This window comes from Oncorhynchus masou, chromosome 10 (genome assembly GCF_036934945.1).
Source record: "Oncorhynchus masou masou isolate Uvic2021 chromosome 10, UVic_Omas_1.1, whole genome shotgun sequence".
NCBI classification, from domain to species: domain Eukaryota; kingdom Metazoa; phylum Chordata; class Actinopteri; order Salmoniformes; family Salmonidae; genus Oncorhynchus; species Oncorhynchus masou.
In genome coordinates, this window is record NC_088221.1 from 41,625,095 (window position 1) to 41,635,386 (window position 10,292).

A 10,292-nucleotide genomic window follows, 5' to 3' on the forward strand; every position below is an offset into this window, starting at 1 on the left:
TTTGTATTGTGTTATTCTATCTTTAAAATGGCTTCATAAATCTCTTAGTATACCTATGACTCTGGGCTCTATCGGTAGTGCTATATGTTCAGCAGTGTCAGATGTTTTTTTTTACATAGTTTGCAAACTGATATGTGACACATTAATGCCAAAATAACAAGCAAAACAGGGATGTTACAAACACCTTAGCCAAATATATTTATTTTAAGAACGTGACATGTCAGAATAATAGTATTGAGAATGATTTATTTCATCCCATTCCCAGTGGGTCAGAGGTTTACACACACTCAAGTACAATTTGGTTGCATTGCCTTTAAATTGTTTAACTTGGTTCAAACATTTCAGGTAGCCTTCCACAAGCGTCCCACAATAAGTTGGGTGAATTTTGCCCCATTCCTCCTGACAGAGCTGGTGTAACTGAATCAGGTTTGTAGGCCTCCTTGCTCGCACACGCTTTTTCAGTTCTGCCCACACATTTTCTAAGGGATTGAGGTCAGGGCTTTGTGATGGCCACTCCAATACCTTGACTTTGTTGTCCTTAAGCCATTTTGCCACAACTTTGGAAGTATGCTTGGTGTCATTGTCCACTTGGAAGACCCATTTGCGACCAAGTTTTAACTTCCTGACTGATGTCTTGAGATGTTGCTTGAGATGCTGCAGCAAAGCACGCCCACAACATGATGCTACCCCCATGCTTCACGGTTGGGATGGTGTTCTTCGGCTTGCAAACCTCCCCCTTTTTCCTCCAAACATAACAATGGTCATTATGGCCAAACAGTTCTGTTTTCTGTTCTGTTTTTTCATCAGACCATAGGACATTTCTCCAAAAAGTACAATATTTGTCCCCATGTGCAGTTGTAAACTGTAGTCTGGCTTTTTTATGGCGGTTTTGGAGCAGTGGCTTCTTCCTTGCTGAGCGGCCTTTCAGGTTATGTCGATATAGGACTTACTGTGGATATAGATACTTTTGTACCTGTTTCGCCCAGCATCTTCACAAGGTCCTTTGCTGTTGTTCTGGGATTGATTTGCACTTTTCGGACCAAAGTATGTTAATCTCTAGGAGACAGAACGTGTCTCCTTCCTGAGTGGCATGACGGCTGTGTGGTCCCATGGTGTTTATACTTGAGTACTATTGTTTGTACAGATGAACGTGGTACCTTCAGGCATTTGGAAATTGATTCCAATGGGTGAACCAGACTTGTGGAGGTCTACAATTGTTTTTCTGAGGTCTTGGCTGATTTCTTTATATTATCCCATGATGTCAAGCAAAGAGGCACTGAGATTGAAGGTAGGCCTTGAAATACTTCCACAGGCAAACCTCCAATTGACTCAAATGATGTAAAATAACCTATCAGAAGCTTCTAAAGCCATGACATAATTTTCTGGAATTTCCCAAGCTGTTTAAAGGCACAGTCAACTTAGTGAATGTAAACTTCTCACCTACTGGAAATGTGATGCAGCGAATTATAAGTGAAATAATCTGTCTGTAAAACAATTGTTGGAAACATTACTTGTGTCATGCACAAAGTAGATGTCCTAAAAGACTTGCCAAAACTACAGTTTGTTCAGTGGAGTGGTTGAAAAATGAGTTTTAATGACTCCAACCTAAGTGTATGTAAACTTCCAACTTCAACTGTATACTGAGATCATGTGACAGATCAGGTGGACTTTGTTTAACTAATTATGTGACTTCTGAAGGTAATTGGTTGCACCAGATCTTATTGAGGGGCTTCATAGTAAAGGCGGGTGAAAACATATGAATGCACCACTTTTCAATTTTTATTGAATTTTTTAACATTTTTAAACAAGTTTTTTTTATCTTCATTTCACTTCACCATTTTGAACTATTTTGTGTATGTCCATTACATGAAATTCAAATAAAAATCTATTTAAATGACAGGTTGTAATGCAACAAAATTGGAAAAATGTCAAGGGGGTGAATACTTTAAAACGCACTGTACTTGTAAGTCTACTGAGGAACCGGTAAGATGTGCAGCGTCGTGGCGATTTGTCCGCAGGGCTAATGACTCATCCTGGCCTTCGAGGTCGAGGTGTCTAACCGCTCTACTCCGTCATCTAAAATGGCGTACGTATTCAGGGACTTCTGTCCACTCCTTAGCAGTGCTCGTTCGTTCTGATTGGAGTGAGTAAGGTAGACTCTGTCCTAGATGGGTGACAAACAGGACACTGGGGCTTGGCTTGGCTACACCTTGAAGGACGTTGAGATGTACTTTTCCACATGGCTTCCTCTGGGTGCATTGGGCCCATGGTTATTATGACCACACTTCAGTCAAAGCTTTCCTTCTTCAATCCGGCTTTTCGATCTGTTCTGGCGTCTGCTTCACTATTTTTTTATTTTATTTTACTAGGCAAGTCAGTTAAGAACAAATTCTTATTTTCAATGATGGCTTAGGAACAGTGGGTTAACTGCCTGTTCAGGGGCAGAACAACAGATTTGTACCTTGTCAGCTCAGGGATTTGAACTTGCAACCTTTCGGTTACTAGTCCAACACTCTATGTGCACTGAGAATTATAGCTCTTGACACTGTGGGAAAAGAGGCACAGACATTTGAAGTGGTTCCTTGAGACAGTGGATGTCTGGACTTTTGAAGTATTGCCAACCTGGGAGGCTATATACCTGGACTGGACAGAGCAATGCTAAATGATGGTGACAGGTTGACTTTTTGGCCTTGGAGGGGATGGTTGTTCCCTTTGAGTGCTTTGTGGCTTTTTTGTTTGGTGATGCTGTGCCATCTTGGAGGAGAGCAGCTGTGCTTCGGCTTTGGTCTTGAGCCAGTCAGAGAGGTCTGTCAGGTTGCAGGTTGGTGCTCCACAAAGCTTTCCCTGTAGTGCCTGCCTCGGGAGCAGCACTCGGTCTATGTGGCCTGTGCATAACAGCTCCATGCCTTGAGGACTTTCAAGGGATTTCAACAGGCTTACCAGGAGGTCTACTCTGAGGGTGAAGCTCTGGAAGGCCTTGGAATCTCCACTAACATTACGGGCGTTGAGGATCGCAGTGAACTCCCTCTGTGCCAGTTGGTGTGGTTGTCCGTATCATATCTGCAAAGCCTGCATAGCTGCAGTGTAGGGCTGCTGGTAGTGTCGACATGCTTGAGCTATCAGCTTGGCCTCATCCAGTATCAGGTGCCAGTTGGTGTGGTTGTCCGTATCGCATCTACAAAGCCTGCATAGCTGCAGTGTAGGGCTGCTGGTAGTGTCGACATGCTTGAGCTCAAGCATGAGGACCCTGTGCTTGTAGTGTTCTGAGAGTTCTATATGAGGATTCAAGAGGTAGTCCAGTGTCATCTTGAAGTCTGCGATCTCACTTCACTGTTGTGGACTAGATTGGGAAGCCTTAACACAGGTACTGGTTGCCTTGCTGGAGCAGGCTGGGTACTGGTTGCAGGATCCAGGCAGGTAAGCTGGATGGAGAGGTGCGGATAGGTAAGCTGGTGAATGCAGCAGGTACTGAGCTGGTTGGAGAGGTGCAGCAGATCAGGTAAGCTGGTTGGAGGTAAGGTACTGGATGGAGAGGTGCAGCAGGTACTGGCAGGTAAGCTGGTTGGAGAGGTGCAGCAGGTACTGGCGGGTGAGCTGGATGGAGAGGTGCAGCAGGTACTGGCTGGGGAGAGGTGCAGCAGCTGGAGAGGTGCAGCAGGTACTGGCAGGTAAGCTGGATGGCGAGGTGCAGCAGGTACTGGTGGGTGAGCTGGACGGAGAGGTGCAGCAGGTGGTCCGCTGGAGAGGAAAAAGGTCCATGGAGGATAACCTGGCTGGGTAGGTGCAGTCCACGTTTGGTCAGTTAAATAGGATAGAGCAGCTGATGGAGGGTTGGTCGGTGGACTGAGTCTGAACAGGTGGTAGACGAGAATAGCCTGGATAATGGCTGTTGTGATGCAGACACAGCCTGAGCAAGGCAAAGTATTTGGAAAACTGGTTGCTCCGGGTGTTCCCCCCAGTCCATGGCTGGTTTGGTGGAGTTAACAGCATCAAGGCAGAGTGCGTGGTCACATCTCCATACTGCCGTTTAGAGACTTTCGGCTGACTGCCTACTTGATACAACTGTCTGCGGCAGGGATTGTGGCAGTGTACGTCTGCGTGGTCATGGTGGCCTCTGTAGCGGCTTTCCATGGCACTATGTTAGCGGTAGAGGGACTGAAACGTGGGCAGCAGTGTCATTTGGCCTATCCATGAGCTGGGTGTGGGATAGTGACAGTTCGTTGTACTGGGTGTGTTGTGAGGAGGTTGGGGTAGAACTGTTGGGACCTGGACCTTACTGAACAGGCTTGATACGGGTGAATGGATCCATACGGCCTCACCGAGTTGGGAGGCCACGGCGGTGGTCAGGGCACTTAGGTTCCCTACACGTGATTCAATGTAGTCGAGGGTAGTGAATTTTCTTCGCCTGTGCAGTGTAGGGGCAGAGGACCTGAGCAAAGGGGATAGTTGGTCAAGGGGGGGCTGCAGGCTCCATGGTGCTGGTACTCTGCACCTGCTCTCTTGCTTGTGGAGTCAGGTAAACTGTGGATGCTGGTTGTAGAGGTTAGCCATGTGCTGACACAGGTTGTTGTCGATATTGTAATGATATCGGTATCCATCGGTTTCTGAGATCACGTCCTGGAATGGGATCATCTGACGATGAGAATGTTGCTATGTTTCTTTGCTGCTCTGCCATGTCACAGTAGGTGTGTTGCATCCGGCTCAAAGGACCAGTGTAACTGGGTGACAGTTTATTGATGGTGCTCATCTTCTGTGGGACTCCAATAAGAGCAGGACCAGAGGCAGAGATGGAGTTCAGTTAAGAGTCTTTATGTACTCAGAGGAGAAAGGTGATGCAGCGCATAGAACATGTCATTTAGATGTCTTGATGTGTTCAACAGTGACATGACTCGGTAACCAGCCGGTTGGGTATGTAGGATAGGTAACAGGTACGTTTGGTTTCGCTAAAGGGATACAAAGTACAAATAATAACAGACAATATTCAATAATAATATGTAAATTCGATAATGAATGAATAAAGCTCTGCATAAACATACTGTAGCAGTGGTTAACAATTAAGGGCAATAAATGGGGTGTCGTAGAAAGTGTCATGGAAGACCAAAGCAGCAGCAGGCTAACAGTGGCTACATAGCGAAGCACACGGCATGTGGCAAACAAACAATACATCTCATAAGGTAGCAAGCATAGCAGGCCTAATTGTAATAACAAAGGCAACTGCACAAAAGGTGCATAAACAATGAACATGTATTAATTACCAGCCACATGTAACAAAGGAAAACATATAAATTACTAATTGGCTGTTTGGTTTGCTCATTAGCATGTGGCGGTCATTAGCTGATGAAATCCCACACAAACAAAACAGAGGTGAGGAAGTCCTCTTCTTAGTCCTGGTTTCACAGCTTGAAATATTAGGTTATATGAGCTTATTGGCAAAAGATTTGATTTCATTTGGCAAAAGACCAATAATTGGTCAAAATATCAGAATTCAGCTGCCTGTGTAAAAGTAGCCTAAAACAGTAAGGTAGCTGGTAAACATGGGTAAAAATGACAATACATTATAATAGATAACAAGCAGCTTGTGGTTGTAATGAGGTCATAATAGCCAGTTTTGCATGTTGGGCACAGCCCATTCAATCTGGGCTATTTCAGACTCTCTATGATAATGCTTGATCTGAGAACATCCACAATTGGAAACATCCTGCTCAGCAGAGAAAAGTGCAGAGTATGAGGTATTTAAACATTTGCAAAAAAATATATACATGTATACAAATGGTACACAACGTTTTATTCAAAGTATCTTGACTCAAATTTATTTGGAGCGCATTCTGTCCTTTGTAAATGAATGTGACAAAAAGAAGAGAGGGAACGAGGAGAAAGAGAGAGAGAGCAAGAGGGGGAGGGTAATAATGCAGATATCATTCGTAGTATATCTTGTGTAAATGAATTCGGTGTATATACGAATGGATTTTATTTGGATTACTGTTAGCGTTATTTGGGTTAATTGGATTCGTTCAGACATTTCGAGATTGTTTTTTGTAAAAAAATATATATATTATTTGTCTACTTCTTTGTCATTTCACTGCATTGTTAGGAACTAGTAACATAAGCATTTTGCTGCACCTACTATAGCATCTGCTAAACTGTGTACGCGACCAATGAACATTGATTTGATTTAAGAGGAGAGAGAGAGTTGACAACACCAGTACATCGGAGATGAATATTCTTCAACTGCACTTGACCAAATTTCCTTGGGCTCCTGAGTGGTACAGAGGTTTAAGGCACTGCATTTCAGTGCTTGAGGTGTCACTACTGACACCCTGGTTCGAATCCAGGCTGTATCACAACCGGCCGTGATTGGGAGTCCCAAAGGACAGTGGCCCAGGGTCATCTGGGTTTGGGCAGTTTAGACCGTCATTGTAAATTAGAATTTGTTCTTAACTGACTTGCCTAGTTAAATAAAATTCCTCTTCCTAATCATCCAAATGTAACATATATACTTTGAGGGTGCTCACTGCTTCCTCTCTCTGTTTGGAGTGGGAACAAGACCTGCCCATAAGGAGCACATCGAAGTGAATGTTGTGGTGGTTTGAACTTGAGGTAGAAAACATCAACTTCTGGAGGAGTAAACATGGTCTTGTTTTGAAGCACAGAGTCGATGACTAATATTATTATCATTATATAGTATTTCTCTTGAGTCTGTTCATCCAGAGAGTTTCATATTTATCTGACAACATCACGAAAATGATACACACGCTTCGATGTGGCCAGAAGGCATGCGTTATTCTGGTTCTGAACAGTCAGATACCTAGCAGCAATGACAAGAAGCTGCAGAGTGGGGAATCATAGGTGGCTCGTTTCAGCTCCTTGTATCTTGTTATTGATACCACATCTTGTTTTGAGGGGTTTTGACTGATGTCATGTCTAAGCTAATATGGCCAAAAAAATAACTAGCTAGTTAACCAATAACTATAAAATAATAATAACAATAACCAATAACAGTAAACTATAACAATATATTTGAGAGACAACAAGAGCTCATTGTGCGAATGTATTTATGCTTCAATAAACATTTGGAGGTGAAAAATACAGTGCATTCAGAAGGTATTCAGACCCTTTGACTTTTCCCACATTGTTACATTAAAGTCTTATTCTAAAATATATTAAATCATATATTATATACTAAAATATATTAAATCATTCCCCCCCCTTATCATCTACAAACAACACCCCATAATGACAAATCATAAACAGAGTTTTAGAAAAAAAAAACAACTGAAATATGACATTTACATAAGTACTCAGACTCTTTACTTAGTACTTTGTGGAAGCACCTTTGTCAGTGTTAAGAGCATTGAGTCTTCTTGAGTATGATACTACAAGCTTGGCACACCTGTATTTGGGGAGGTCCTCCCATTCTTCTCTGCAGATCAATCTCAAGCTCTGTCAGGTTGGATGGAGAGCGTCACTGCTCAGCTATTTTTACGTCTCTAAAGAGATGTTCGATCGGGTTCAAGTCCGGGCGCTGGCTGGGCCACTCATGGACATTCAGAGACTTGCCCCGAAGCCACTCCTATGTTGTCTTGGCTGTGAGTTGTTGTCCTATTTGAGGTGAATCTTCGCCCAAGTCTGAGGTACTTAGCACTTTGGAGCAGGTTGTCATCAAGGATCTCCCTGTACTTTGCTCCGTTCATCTTTCCCTTGATCCTGACTAGTCTCCCAGTCCCTGCTGCTGAAAAACATACCACCACCATGCCTCACCGTAGGGATGGTGCCAGGTTTCCTCCAGACGTGACTCTTGGCATTCAGGCCATAGAGTTCAATCTTGGTTTAATCAGACTTGGTTTTGTTGCTAAACAACCAACCCGTCTATCTGCATCATTCAATATGCCTGATGAGACAATTTAATGATGGACTAAAGCTTATCCAGTACTGCTGCCAGGTCTTTCTATTTTGCTTATTGTTTGTTGGCCTTGAAACATACTCACTTTCTCAGAAACCCTATCTAAAAAGGCTTCTTAACTATGCTTACAATCTTTATTCTTTACTTTAATATCCCTCCTCTCAATGTTTGGAGTATTTGAGCTTATTTCAACTCATTTGCTTTCATTTCAGATTACTCTGCATTTCCATGTTGCCAAATGTATTTTCACACTCTGCAGTGCACAGCCAGGAAACTGCTATTTCCACACTGGCTTTCCTAGTTCTCATTTGCCTGAGCCAAACTCCCATTAGGCCTCTGTCTGTTTTCATCTATTGATTATTACTGGAAGCCTCTCACACTCTTTCAGAAAGACATGCACATCCACACATGCAAGTATGCACACAGACAGGCATGCACACACACACATATTTGTTTTACTATATGTGTCGGGGCCCCCCCAAAAAATTCCCATTCAAAATCCTATTTTCCCTGACCCTTGACCCTTAGTCTTGACTCTAACCTTAACCCCAAACTTTTAACCTAAACCCTAATTCTAACCCTAATTGTGACCCTAACCCTAAAGCTTTCATCCTTGTGGGGACCGGCGAAATGGTCCCACTTGTCCAAATGTTCCTTTTATTACTATCCTTGTGGGACTTCTGGTCACCAAACCACACAAACACACACACACACACACTCACCTGAAATATCCGATGATGAAGATAGCCACTAGTAGAGAGCTGAAGGACACAGCGTAGCCTACTGTATACATGACATACAGACGCTCAAAGAAGTCCTGCTGGGAGAAGGATACAGGTACTGTAGGTACAGATGTAGGATCTTAATTGGATCACTCTTTTGTTGCTGAGAATTTTTCTTCTATGGATAACTGGCTTTGGATAAAACCATCTGCTAAAAGACAATACAATATATACAGTGGCATTGTAGGGTTTCCTGCATATGTGGGGATAAGGCCGCTGCAGTAGCTACAGAACAGTACTCACTTTCCCCCTCTCGTTGCTTGGCTTCAAGAACCCAGGGCCCAGACACTCTGAGTAGTTAGGCCACGTCCTGTTCAGGCTCTCCACAAACACCCACGACCCATTGATGTCACACTTCCTGTAGGCATGACCTGTAATATACATATGAACAAATCAACATACTGTATCTCTGTAGCTTACTTGGTTTCACTTGGCACCTCAAGTGAGGCAGTACATAATTCAAATTTCTAAAATCACTATGAATCCACTCTAAATGCACTATATCAATCATACATTGGTAAACGGGAACCCAATTTGTCATAATACTTTCTGTATACTTGGATTAGACAATACATAATTCAGGTATTAATATAAACTAGCTATGTATCAACCATACACAGGTAAAGGGAAACAACACAGAGATGTTATGTTCAAATTATATTTCTATGGGGAACCTGGAACCTGTTCTGCCATGCAGGCAGAGTGGGGTGTCATCTACCTTTGTGGTTGAAGTCGAAGATGTAGCTGGGGCAGAGGACCTTGGTGACAGCTCCTGGGTAACCCTGTGGCCAGCAGATAAGGCCATCCCAACCAGGGGGGCAGAGGTCATCTAGTGGAGAGGCAGAATACTCTTTTCAACTACAGTGTGTGACCAATGCAGGACCTCAGAGATACAGTAGGAACACGTTGGGAATGGAGGTTGTTCGAATGCTGAAATGTTCCTAACTTTGAGGTTCTACTATATTGACGTTTGAATACGGCATTGTACACTTTGGATAATTTTATAGCTTGATCATATGAGTTATATTGATTTTATACAACGGGTGGGTCTAATGCTGGATGCTGATTGGTTAAAACTGTACTCCAGCCGGTGTCTAGTCCACAAGTTACCACCGGCTGAAGCTATGACGTTAAAATACCTATTTCATCTCACTGCGCAATCCATTGTCTCATCAGCCCATCCAGGCAAATTTATAAACTTGATCTCATCTAGACATTATCTCACATTTCTTTTAGACATTTGATATTCAACAGCAGAGATTTGCATAAACACTTGCTGTCTGTCTCTCCAACATTTTCAACATTGTTTCAATATTGAAATTCGATCTCCAGCTGTACCATAGTAATGAACGTGTTCAAGAGGAGACAGGCAGGCGACCTTCTCAGTCAGTCAAAATCATGAAAGCGGATTAATTTTGATTGATATACAGTATACAAAGAAATGTAGTAGAAAACAGGTCAAACGAAACTAAATGCAGCAAGTTTGCAGTCTTTCCAGATTCAGTTTGAAGTGATTGTGTTTAGCTGTGTTGTTGGCTCCTCTGCTCTGAACAACAGTGTCCTGACAAGAGAGCACATTTTCTATGCCAGGTGAAATCGTATATCATTAG

The 10,292-nt window shown here is 43.0% G+C and overlaps 1 pseudogene; it reads right to left on the minus strand.

Moving 5' to 3' along the window:
* LOC135546864 (parathyroid hormone 2 receptor-like) overlaps window positions 1-10,292 on the minus strand; it is an 87,117-nt pseudogene that overhangs the window by 76,082 nt on the left and 743 nt on the right.